The 13,011-nt window shown below is 43.3% G+C and overlaps 1 protein-coding gene across 2 annotated transcripts in view; it reads right to left on the minus strand.

Moving 5' to 3' along the window:
* The window catches only part of SNX10 (sorting nexin 10), a 35,959-nt gene extending 30,348 nt beyond the window's left edge, over positions 1-5,611 (minus strand). The window contains exon 1 of one of the 2 annotated variants that reach the window (XM_074862271.1): positions 5,521-5,611. The gene's annotated coding sequence lies outside the window, so the exon portion shown is untranslated. Of the gene's footprint in view, positions 1-224; positions 3,008-5,520 lie in introns of those variants that run through there. The other variant, XM_074862282.1, reaches the window with a different exon arrangement.
* Positions 5,612-13,011: the final 7,400 nt, after the last annotated feature.

Here is a 13,011-nt window from a genome sequence, read left to right on the forward strand (position 1 = left end):
TGCGTCATGTTACTCTATGCCATGAGAGACAAGGCTATTACACTTAGCTGTTCTCAAGGCAAGCATGACTGCAGTGACACTACTCGCCAATGTGACTATTTATACATGCAAATGCCCAGCACGTCATCAGCTCTGGCATTATCAAAATGTCCTCCAGCACCCCAGACTCACGGCTATTTCCCTTCTCCCTGTAACCACTCCACCCACTCCCTTTACCACCTCACCTTTTCATGCCTCATTAGTAGAAATTAATTTCTTCTGGGAAGAGGCATGCTGCTTTTGGGAAAACAAAGCCTTCGCCTCTGGGAAGACAGCTGAAGATCTCACTAAAACGGGTACTGAAGTCATGACTAATTTAAAACCACACATCACCATTATGCAATTAAAACAACGAGACTATTAGAAGGCACAAAGTTATAACCTGGTGACTATTGTTGCACACATGGAGCAAGGTAGGCGAGCAGTTAGGGCTTCCCTAAGGGAGAGGAGGGGCAGGAACCTGAAGGATGTGTTGGCAGCACACACCCACACAGAGGTCAGGTATATTACTCACTGTCAACTTCCATAGTAAAATAAATGCTTTGTTGCAGTACCAAAACATCCGTTTTGCTTTGAGGCACAGGATACCTGTAAGTGAGTTTATCCTCCTAGACAACTCTGGTAGTGAAGAAACGGAGAGGAACAAGTAATTTTCTTAAGCCACAAAACCTTTAAATACCAAGAAACGTGGATTTCTTCATACCACAAAAAGCAGGCATGTAAAGCAGATTGCATTCTCTTTTTACACACAAGGGTTACCGTAGAGAAGATCCATAACAAAATATTGTTGGTTTATTTGTTCTTAAACAAATTAAAATCATCGGTATGCATCCTGCTAAAGGACTCTGTGGCAATCCATAACGTCAATCATGTGAAGATGCTGGAGCAAAGGGAAACACCTTTCAAACTGAGCAAGTCCTTCCTTTCAGGCTAGGCCCACAGGTTGATGCTGAGTCATAAAGGTTTTTGCAGGGTTCATGTCTATTGACAATTTCCTCTGTGGTGCTGGCTGGGAGACATTTTGAAGTAACTCAGGCTGCAGTACCAGAGAGACATCATGTATATAGCATGCCCAGCAAAGTCCAAAAGGAAACTGATTCCTGGGAACAGAAGCCTCAAGGATTTTGTTATATGTCTTCACAGATTAGACCTCGATAAGAGAAATACTATTTTGAAGTTCTCCAGGTTGAAAGAGGATCACTGGAGGAACACAGTGGGAAACACAGGACAAATGCAATTACACTATTGGATTACGTTTTGTTAATCTCCCACTGATCCCCCTGTCCTGCAGAAATCTGGACAAGGAGGATTCAGTTAGCTAAACATGAACATTCAGCGTCTTTGTGGATGCTCACAAGGTGTCCTACTTACTCTTCAGCTGCTGCCCAAGGAGAAGGTGGATCAACTATAGGTCATGTATCATAACATCAGACTCATACAGATGTCCTGGATCCCCTTGGACAGCCCCCGTGAAAGGCACCGGTCACCCACATCCAGGCCACCAACCCATGCCCAAGCTGTACTGTATAGAGATTTAGCACAGAATACTACAGATAAACAGATCCAGAGTCAAAATACTATGCACCAGGCTTGTGCATTTAGTTCCCTGTAGTCAGTAGGCAACTAGAGCATGATTCACTTCTCTATCCCAAGAGTTATCCTACCAAGAAGTTAGGGAATTCCTATAGGACACATAGCTGTTTTTTTCTCTTAGTATTTTTAGTATCAAGAACAAAAAAATTGCTGAGTTATTTTTTTGAGATAATAAAAAGATGCAAAATGTTTAGCAAGAAAGAAAAATCACAATATCCTAAATCAATCAGGTGTCTTTTCTTCTCTGCTTACAAAAGCCAGAAGCTTAGGCATACTACATACCACATGTATGGAAATAAGATCCACGTGATACACTGCAGAGAGATGGTACACCAAATTTGTCATTTGTCCTATCTTACTCACCTACTCCCAGGGAGCAAGGAACACCTCCAGCAGTCCATGCTGCTGAGCAAATGTTCACAACCTTTTTACTTTGGGATTTATTATAGTGTGTTTTCTGTTGTGTTGTAGTTTGTTGGGTTTTTTAAATCAGCCTGCCAGAGAAGTGTTTCCTTCTTTCATATGGAGAAATTACAAAACTGTACGATAAAAGCAGGGAAGATTGCAGTCGCCTGAAATGATGACAGTTAGGAAAAGTACAGAGCAAAGATCAACTGAAATAGGGCTGCAAGACTGATTCAGGCCTTTACAGTCAGAAGGGCCCAACTTCTGTATCAATATTCTTTACAGCATCTTTCACTCCACAGGATCAGAGGACCAGCAGAAGGGCAGGCAGAGGAGACCACCACACTGAGGAAGCACATTTGGTACCAGCAGGTGCAGCCCCTTGGGCCAAAGGCAATACAGCTCCAGGGCAGGGGCAAGAAGCCCCAAGGGGATGGAGGGAAGCCCCAAGGGGATGTGCGCTTGGGTTGCTTAACTAGGAACTGGATGCAGGAGGCTTCAAAATTATGACTGCCACAACCTTCTCTGGGTGGGAAAAGCTATTTTGTAAGAGATTCATGTGCAGAAGCATCACGAGGTCTGTAAAAATTTCTAGGAATATAGCCTTTGCCCTTATTATGTTCTGGTCCTCATCTGTTCAGTGCTACTACCTTACATCAGTCGCATCACCGTCGTGGCTAGATGGTGACAGTTCACCCAGAGAAGCCACATCACAACATGTTTACCAACTGTTGGCTTGATTTAATGCTCCACCTCCTCTTACACCTAAGAATTACTCAGTTTGACCCAAACTGCCAGTGTTTTTTGCTCTGTACAGCACTGTGCTTGGGAAGGGAAATCCTAAGACACCCAGAGCCTGCAGCACAGCAGGGCACCACTCATGTCTGATCCCTACACTGCATCTACACTAAAATTATGACAGCACCGTGGGCATGCAGCAAGCACAGAGGTAGCTTAAGCAGGTACACCAGGGTTGGTGAAAGGCACTACCTTCAGAATAGCTGCTCTTCAGGAGTTAATGCGGAAAAGCATAGCTGAAAACAACTCTTCAGCCTATTAGAAGATGTAAGGGAGGGGCTCTGAAGAGTAAAGGCAATGTTTACTCATCTCTGCCTGCAAGGTAGGAAACAAGGGAAAACAAGAAAACTGAAAGTCTGTTAAGATAGGATCTAGGCAGTATTTCATCTAGGCAATAAACACAGCAATGCAGTGTTGTGATACTACTCCAGCTTTCTACTGGGCTATCCCTGACTGATTGTACCATAAACATACCTTGAAAGAAGAAAAAAAAAAAGGGCAAACCCCAAAACAAACAAAAACCCCCAGGCCAAACCTGCATCATTCAAATAAATTAGTAGCTTATTCAAACATAAAAAGTATTGCAGTAGATTCTATCACAAACCAGCTAATTTTAGGAAAGAGCATCTGCAAGCTGGCAACTGCCATTTTGCAATGGTATAAAAGCATGAATCCTTAATTCCAGTAGCTCAGCTGATAAGTTAACTTCAGTTAAACTATAAAGACATAAATGAAAGAGAAAGCATGATACCAATGTAACTTATAATGGGTTTGCCACTTGTAGGAACATCTGGAGGTACTTGATTAAACAACTATTTTTGTTTATGTTCACAAATAGTGTCTTGTTTTCTATTTCATAAATTCTCTGGGACCAAGCTCTGCCTTTTTGCCTATATTTGCACAGCTTCTACTAGGGAGCACAAGTAACTGGATGAGGCTTCCAGTGCTACTGTCTTCTAATTACACTATAGTACTGGAGAGATTATGTTGTTAGTACCTTAGCAGTAATATTTTCAGAACGTTTTTCTCCTTTAAAAAAACCCCCAAACTTAAATATACTTATTTTCCAAATAAAATTTAAAATCTTAATAATCTATAATAAAGTTCACATATAAGCCCTTAAAAGTATATGAACACAGACATGGTGCACCAGTGCAAGTTCTTTACATTAAAATTCATTAAAAGGTAAATACTTTTTGGGTTCAATATAAAATATAAATGACAAACAAGAGACTTCTGGATTTCAGGTCAAGCATTATAAATAATATCCGAGGCTGAAGTAGACATAAATATTATTTTCATCTTTTACACAAAGAAAATGCTGGTTTTCTAAAGGAAGTCCAGTTTTCTGTCATTCAGGAAAGCCCTGTCTTGCATTACTTTTAGTTTCAGTTTTCCCTAGCATGAATAGGCAGACTGTTGTCTTCACTTGAACCCTATTCTGTCCATGTGAGAAGCAAAGTGAGAAATCAGGACTCAAGCCGCTGTTTTCCTTGGGCAACGGGTGATGCGGACACGTGCTAGGTGGGAGCTTCAAATGCACCCGAGTGGGCCAGACCCTGATCCTCAGTGGCTTGGCTCCACACCTCCATCTGCCTTCACCTTTTCACCACTGCTAGCAGAATTAGGCAATATTTATCTAAAATTGCCACACCCTCACGGGGGCTGTGAGAACACCCAGCCCCTTGCACTGATCTGATGGTGACCGTGTCTCTACAGGGCGATCCCAGCGAGTGGGTGTGAGACAACAAGCAAACACAGGCGACCCGAGGCGGCCCACGGGCCTCTGTGCTTAACCCGGGTACGTGGCCCAAGGCAAACCCAGCAGCTCCTTTGGTTTATCAGTCGCTTAGCCTTCATTGCACACCGTGTTTGCACAGCTTTCTTTGTATGCAGCTAAAAATGCTCAGGCTGCTTACTTAAATAACACAATGACTTTAAAAATAATAAGGCAGTCTCCTGACTTCAAAAGGGTACGAGCACGATGTATTTAATACAAAATCATGTCATTATATACATTAAATATTTATGTATTATTATGCACAATATGCATGATGATATAATGTATATGCATGGTGATATAACATATATACGTGCAGAGCTTTTGCACATCCATATAAAGATCACAGTTGCCAAAGGTGGTGGACTCGCTTTAGCAAAACAAAAACGGGTGGTTCAAAACAAGCTTAGCAATTATTTAAACCAAAGTTTCTTACTGCCTGCTGTTAATCATTCCTAAGAGCAGTCACTTCCACAGCTGTAAATCACAGCGGAGTCCCAGATCAAAGACCGGGGGAATAAACACACTAAAAGACCGGGAGGAGCCAAGCCCTACGGCAGCCGGCAGCGCTACAACCGGGCTCGCTGCTGGGACCCGGGCTTCCCAAGCCGCTGTCTAAACCCCGGCTTATCGTAACGAGCTCAGGCAGCGCCGCCCCATCACCCGCACACCGGCTCTACACCCACTCACTCACTCACCCACCCACTCACTCACCCGCGCCGCCGCCGCCGGCAGCTACAGACGCACGCACACGCACGCACGCACGCACTGCCCGAGCAACCCCGCCCCGGAGACCCGCTGGGCTCTGCCGCTGCCCCGGTACCGGACCGGCGCCCCCCGAGCTCCCCAGGAGGCCGGCGGGGCTGACACCCGCCCCCGCGCGCCGCCGCCGCCGCCCCACTCACCGCGAGGTCTCCCCCCGCCACCGCCACTGCCACCGCCACCGCCGCCGCCGCCGCCGCCGCCGCCGCCCGCAGCCCCAGCGCCGCCGCTCCCGCCGCCGCCCATAGGCCAGGAGGAGGCGTCGCGTCACCGGCGGTGGGCGGGGCCTCGCTCCCCCGACCCGCCCACCGCCACCCCCGGGCGCCGCCGTCCCCGGAGGCACCCGCCTGCGCGGGGGGCGGGTAAAGGGCGGGTGTGACTGCGGGGGACAGGAAGGGGAGAGGGACCGGGGGGCGAGGGGCAGCTCCTCGGCTCGGCTCGGGCCCTGCCGCGGGGCAGCGGGCGGGTCTCCCGGCGCCGGCTGCTTTTTGAGCCCCGTGTTCTGGAAACCCAGAGGGGCAAAGAATGGCTTTCCTCAAAAAGAGTCGTTTTTAGGAGCCTTCTAGTTAAGGAGGGAAAAAAAAGAGAGAAATTAAGATTGCTAAATCCGATTAATTAATTATTTTTAACGGGTGAATAAAATCTCTCCTGAAGGTTTCTCAGCTTTTATTTTCAACTTTACTTGATTTCTCAGGAAATCAAAATACTAGTATTTCTGTTTCCTTACCGGTTTGGTTTTGTTTTGGTTTTATATTTTACCTAAATTACGTCTTTGATTGCTAAATGTTAAAGTTCCAGGATTTGAAATACATGATGAACATTGTGTGGCAGTGCTTGGAGATCGTCTTGGAAATAGTAGGGTAATTTTACGGCACATCTCTGGAACCTCAGATTCCCGAGTTTTGGAATCTGACTTCTGAAAAGGAGCTTAACAAGCTCGGGGAAATAATACATCTCTGAGAATCCTTGTCTCTTGTTGCTGAGGCTGTTCTTGTGTGCTGAAATTGTTTTAAGAGGAATAAATAAAGTTCCTTGGGAAATATCCACTAATGAGAGTGGAAGGAAAAGAGTTATTTTTCTGTTACAAGAAGTAGTAAGGGTTTCTGCTTCTGAAGAGCTTGAATGATCTTTACTTATCTATGTACTGATAAAGAGTCACCAAAGAATCTGAGCAACTTCTGTTTTAAAAAGGAGAAATAATTTTAACACATACTTCCTTCATTTCTAAATACTGAAAAGCCTAGAATCCTTTCTTAATCTTTTTATGTAAACTATAGGCTGATTTTTCCAATAAGGTGTTAAAATATGAACCAAGTTCTAGGATATAAATTCTAAAAGAAAATAATAATTATTAATCTACCTTGCATGCCCCAAACTTTCATCCGGTAAGAGCCCTTAAGCAAAACACGACAGAGACAGGTAAGAGATCAATATGAACAACTGTTGATTCATAGTAACAAAGTACAGAGAATTACAGGGGTGTTACATGAGGTGTCTGCATCAGTCTTTTTCCCAAAATGCTTGCCGCTTTTGGTAATGGTGGTTCAACATTGCTGGCAGCAGAGACCCGGTGTGAGTGTAGACAGGGCTCCAAGCAGCTGCTGAAATTTGTCCTGTAGAGACAATTTTTGTGGCAGGATGGTGGAAGCGCCAAGGCTGGACGTCACCTTTTTTGCTATTACTGTCAGATGCTGTGCTGAACAGTGGCTCTGTGCAACTGTCCTGTCTGACAAATGATTCACAAGGAAGGATAGCATAGGAAAAGACCAGAGTGAAAAGGAACAATGACGCTAACTGGCAATCAAATAGCTCTCTGCAGCACTGCTACTATAAACTAATTTTCAGGAATCAGATTTTTTTTATAATCTGGCATAATAAAAAATATTATCAATGAGATTTATAAATCTTAGTTATCTCTGCATAAATGTGAAATAGTGCTACCTCTAAGCCACACAATTTTGCCAGCAAAAAATCATAATTAGATATATTTAAGTTTAGCAAACAGAGGCTGTACAGGCAAATGTTCTTAATGAAAAAGGAAAGAACAGTTATGACAGGGAACAAATTTTTTGTTTGAAAAAGGTCTGTTCAAACTTCCTAACTGCTTATTTATAGGGTGACAATCCTTAATTCCTTTTCCAGACACTTTTTGTTCTGTCCCACTTCACTGTCATACTGAATTACCACCTTTCATAAGCATATGATGTGCAGATATATTCCAGGAAAGAATGGAGACTGGAAGACAACAGACCTTACTAAGATGACTGTTTGCGGTGAGCAGCAGAATGAACACGTGAATGATGCTCCTACAGAACTTTTCTTCCTTCCTATTTTTATAGGAAAGCTTGCATCAAAATGACCAGATGCCAACCATCGCAATATCCACATTTTGTGGTCCTGAAGTGGAAGATCTGTCCAAGACCTCCCTGACGAATTTCCTCAAAAGGATGAGTCTCTTTTTCCATAGCCTAGTTTGGTCAATGCAGGTCTTTTTCTAGCATAGACAAAATTTTCCTACTCTCATTCATCCTCATTGATGTTTCCTATTTTATGTTCTGCTCTCCATTTACTCATGGATGATGGGGGCCGTATGCTCCAACTCCTTTTTCTTCTTTCTTTTGCTGGGAATACAGGCTCTCGGTTTGCCCTGAGCTATATAATGCTGTCTGGTGAGAGATCCAGAGGAACCTGTGGGTTACTGCTCAGAGCATCTACCATTGGACCTACTGCAGGGGAAATAGCTATCAGCTCAACAGCAAAATTCAGGATTATTGCAGCTGCTAAATAAAAAAAAAAATATAGCATCCTAGGAAAACACCAGGAAAGACTGAGGAAGCAGAAGAAAAATAGGGAGGTGAAAAAGACTGAAGGACTGGAAAAAGGGATTAATATTGTGAGGAAAGGGACAGAAATTGGAGGTAAGGGGGAGTTTTAGAAAACTGGTGGTGCCAATTTAATTCTGTGACCAGTTGAGAATTTGCATAAAGGAAATTCCTGTGCATTTTCTGTGAAGATCTCATACTCATCAAGAGAAGTGTGGCCAGCAGGTCAAGGGAGGTGATTCTCCTCCTCTATTCCCCTCTCGTGAGATCCCACCTGTGTAAGAAAGACACAGAACTGCCTGAGCAAGTGCATAGGAGGGCCACAAAGATGATCGGGGGGCTGGAGCACCTCCCTTATGAGGACAGGCTGAGAGAGTTGGGGTTGTTCAGCCTGGAGAAGAGAAGGCTCTGGGGAGGCCTTATAGCGGCCTTCCAGTACTTAAAGGGGGCTACAGGAAAGATGGGGAGGGACTCTGTATCAGGGAGGGTAGTGACAGGACAAGGGGTAACGGTTTTAAATGGAAAGAGGGTAGATTTAGATTAGATATAAGGAAGAAATTCTTTCCTGTGAGGGTGGTGAGATACTGGAACGGGTTGCCCAGAGAAGCTGTGGCTGCCCCCTCCCTGGCAGTGTTCAAGGCCAGGTTGGACGGGGCTTTGAGCAACCTGGTCTAGTGGAAGGTGTCCCTGCCCATGGCAGGGGGTGTGGAACTAGATGATCTTTAAGATCCCTTTAAACCCAAACCATTCTATGATTCTATAACTCTATGCTATTTTTGTCCAGCTTTTTTCACACCAGTGGCATTGTGTCCTGACATGATGTCCAAGAACGCGCTTGCATCAGGGTGTTTTGTGAGCCTTTCTCGGGGTGCAGCTATACTGCTGGTATGAATGATGTGGCCTGCTGCTGGCACTGGCTGACCTGCTGCTCTGAGGAGACTTCTTTCTCTGTGCCAAGAACTTGCCTCTCAACACTGTGATAAACTAATTGCACTTCAGGGAGTTACTGAATCTGTATCAAGTATTTTCTCCATGTTTCAGCCAAAAAAATGGGGACTTTATTCCACAACATCTCTCTCTTAAAATTTCCACTGAAATAAATTATTATTCTGCTATCTTGACATCAGTCTGATTTATTTCAGATTAAATCTGCCATAGCCATGGCCGTCCATTTACTCAGAAGGGCAAACTTAAGTGTGCGTTCATCTACGTTAGCATTTTGTTTCAGATGAGATATGTATTTTTTGAAACAAATCTCTGGTTTCCCTCCCTTCGTGCTCTTTTGTTCATTTTGTGGAGAAGCCCCAGAAGACACAGAAGAAACATTTCACCTGAAATATAACCAAAAACTGCACTCCAACCGCTGATGGAGCCAGCCTGGAACAGACCCTCCAGAGCACACAGGGTGAAGGTCAGGTCCTCCACACAAGCTGGCTTGCACTGCAGAGCTTTTCCTGTTGCATCCTGCTGCTTGCTAATATAGGCATAGCCTAAGTCACAGAGTGATAAAAATGCTGGTTCTGTTACTGTATGTTTATAACCCTTCAACTATGTCATTAGACTGGAATAAAGCTCTGCATCCAGAAAATGCTACAGGACTATCCGAATCCTGACAGCTTGATCACATTATGAAAAATTTCAGATACAACGGAAGATTCTTAAATTTGCAAGGTTTGCTTCTTCGAACTAGAGAACTAAAGAACAAAGACACATAGCGTATTATGGATACATAATAAAAAGAAATATGTTTTTAAGACTCTCCTATAGTTTCCTTTTTGTAGCTAAAGAGGGGAGGAAATCATGCAGCATTAGGCTGCGATGGGATTCTTAGACATTACTCTTAGGAAGCACCAATAAATAACAGCAGGAGTTGTGTCACTGATTGAAGTTCTAAAAGATGCTTTGTATTTTCATGTTGTGGAAAGTGTAAAGGTTAAGAAAAGAGTGAGAAGAAGAAAGGAAGGAACTCTGCAAATATGTCCCCTTCCTTGTTTGTATTCCGTGGTGGAAAACAATTGTCCCTCAACCATGTTGTCATGTTGTATTTGGCAAGTAGTGATTTCTTTGTAGCTTGTTTGCAATAAAGCATTTGCCAATGTCCTGCTAATCATTTTTATCCCTTTTCCAAGTATGTATACCAATAAGCACTTGAACATTTTTAAATACTCCTACCTGCGAATAGGGCATTCCCTCAGACAGCTTGGACAGATGTTCTGATATATAAAATTGCTGGAGGAATGAAACTCTTGGCTTTGGTTTGTCCATTTATGTGAGCATGGCTAAGGGAGAAGTTTTGGTTAGAACAGGCAAGTTGTCAGTACACTGGACATTTTAGTGCCATGAATGTCGTAGCTTTCCAAGTGCTGTGCTCTCATATTCGGTAGTATCTCCTAAGTTTGCAGTCTCAAAGGTGCCTGGCTTAGAAAAACAAAGTCTGACCAAGCAAAATTGGGTCAGACTGTGGGAGAGAGAGGATTATTTGGATTTGCATGTATATGAAAAAGGACTGTTTATTTTGTTTGAATTTTTTTTCTTTTTTCCCCATAAGCAATTCCAGTTTTTGGTATTATATCTGATCTGAAGACAAGCTAAAACAGAAGGCCTCAGTGTGCCTAGCGCAAAGAAGAAGAAAATTATCAATTGAGAAGGAAGAACCGTTATTGAAATCCCTATGCCATCTTTTCAACTTGAGCAGAAGCCAAATGCCTTATTAAAAACTGAAAACCATCAGAAAAAGCTATGACCCGTCGCCACACACTGTTGCAGAGAGTTGTCTGACCAACCTGCAAGACTTGCATGATATTCTGCAGTAAAATAAGCAAGGATTAAACAGACAGGAATATTTTTAAAGGGACTCCTCCTTTACACTTTTGATAGGAGCAAAGGAATACAGACTTTCTTTTCCCTTCTCCCCTCTAACTTTGCTTCTTACAAGGTCTTTGTTGTTTCCTCCCTTTATTTCTAAGCAATTTTTGTTCTGTTTAGTTTTGTTTCTCTAAGTCAAGTTTAACAAAATAACATAGAGTCACGGTGTCTATCTGCATGGATCCATCAGATTCACAAATTAAAATCAGCATCCAGATCAAATGCTAGAGTAACAAAATATACAGCCCTCACATTTGACATTTATGACTATTTCAGAGAAGATAATAATAGTATAAAGCAGTGGTTGTCTGGAAGAGCCTCAGATGCTGTTTTCCATCTGCAGTTTCTTATTGGTTGTGTGCTGGTTTCTTGCAAAATATTAGACCAGAACCATATTGTTCTTGAAGAAGATTCCAGCTGAGTGTGTATTTCCATATCTCCCAGCTTCCCTTCCTATTTCTGGCCCTTTGTACTGGGATGCAAGGCACAAAGACCAGGGAACTGGCTGCCCTATTTTCCCTGCCTACACTGGGGACTTACTTGTCCATCAGCTCTCTGTAGTCGAGGCAGATACAAACATCTCCTTCAGACAATCCAGATTGCCTAGGATTTAATTTGTCCTCTGAAAATACCTGTGCCTCCAGTGTCCAGAAAGGCAGCCAAGGGCAATTCCATACCTCAAGTGGGAGGCACCTAGGTCAGACTGACTATAAAATGGTAGTTTTTTCTTTTGGCTTGCAGAGGCTTGACTGTGAGCTGGCATTTGGTCAGCACAGAAAATTTGCATGTCATATGAAAGGCAGTGTCTATGAGGACTACTGTCTACTCCACACCATTGTCCCGATACATTCATAAAAAGAGGTGGAATAAGAAGACGCTTGTGATATTCTCAGTCCAAATACTCTTGGTTAGTCTTGGTTACTTACTCTTGGTTAGTAAATACCTTTCCTGTATTTCTCTTCTGTTTCCTCTTTTGATGTAAAGAAACCTATGATAAATTCTCACCTGCCATTTATTTCAAATTGGGAAAAAACACACAAAAACATTAGCCATTCTTTAAAAACTTTAGAGGGAGTCCTGCTTTAAGCAGGTTGTACATGTGTATTTCCAAATGAGCATCTGTTTCCTTTGGCAGATTATCTCACAGTTCTCAGCATACTTCCAAAGCCTTGGGAACTTGCCTCTTCTGCTGACGGTATCCCAAGCCTGAGGGGCAGGTGGGTCTGGCCCAATGAGGTGACTTCTGCCGTTGACTTGCTAAGGTAACTTTTTGTTGCACTCAGGCAGAAGGAAGTTAGAGTACCAGCAATGGAAACCAGCGGGGGACAATAAAGACCGGGAGGAATTAGTTGTTTTGAAAGGCATTTGGATTGACACTTTTTAACTGAGATGTGCACGGATGGGAAGGGTCGCGTTGGTGGTAAATATTTTAAGGCTGCAGCAAAATGACTACCATTGAATTAGGTCAAGAACAGCAGAGATGTAATTAGGAGAAGCAGGTTTGGAAAGACCAAAATTTACAGGGTCTGGCATGACTGACAGTGGTTGTGTTACTGGGGGGGGAAGGAACCCTTTTTCTAACAGCTGGAGAGCATGCGCTTATTCTAATTGCACACTGAATGAACATTTCCCATTGGTACTTGGACACCAAAGGGTCAGGGCTTATGCCTGTGCTAAAGATGTGGTAGCTGGACAAGTTACTGTGCATCAGCTGAGTTTCACTGACCTGCTGTTGGTTCATGTAAAAATGCCATATGTTGTGGTTTAAACCCGGCCGGCAGCCAAATACCATGCAGCCACTTGCTCAACCTCCCCCACCCAGGGAATGGGGGAGAGAATGGGAAGGGTAAAGGCAAGGAGACTCGTAGGTTGAGATGAAAGCAATTTTAAAATTGAAATAAAATTAAAATAATAATGATAATAATAGTGATAATAGAATATACAAAC

The sequence above is a fragment of the Strix uralensis genome, chromosome 1 (genome assembly GCF_047716275.1).
Source record: "Strix uralensis isolate ZFMK-TIS-50842 chromosome 1, bStrUra1, whole genome shotgun sequence".
In the NCBI taxonomy this organism is placed as follows: Eukaryota; Metazoa; Chordata; class Aves; order Strigiformes; family Strigidae; genus Strix; species Strix uralensis.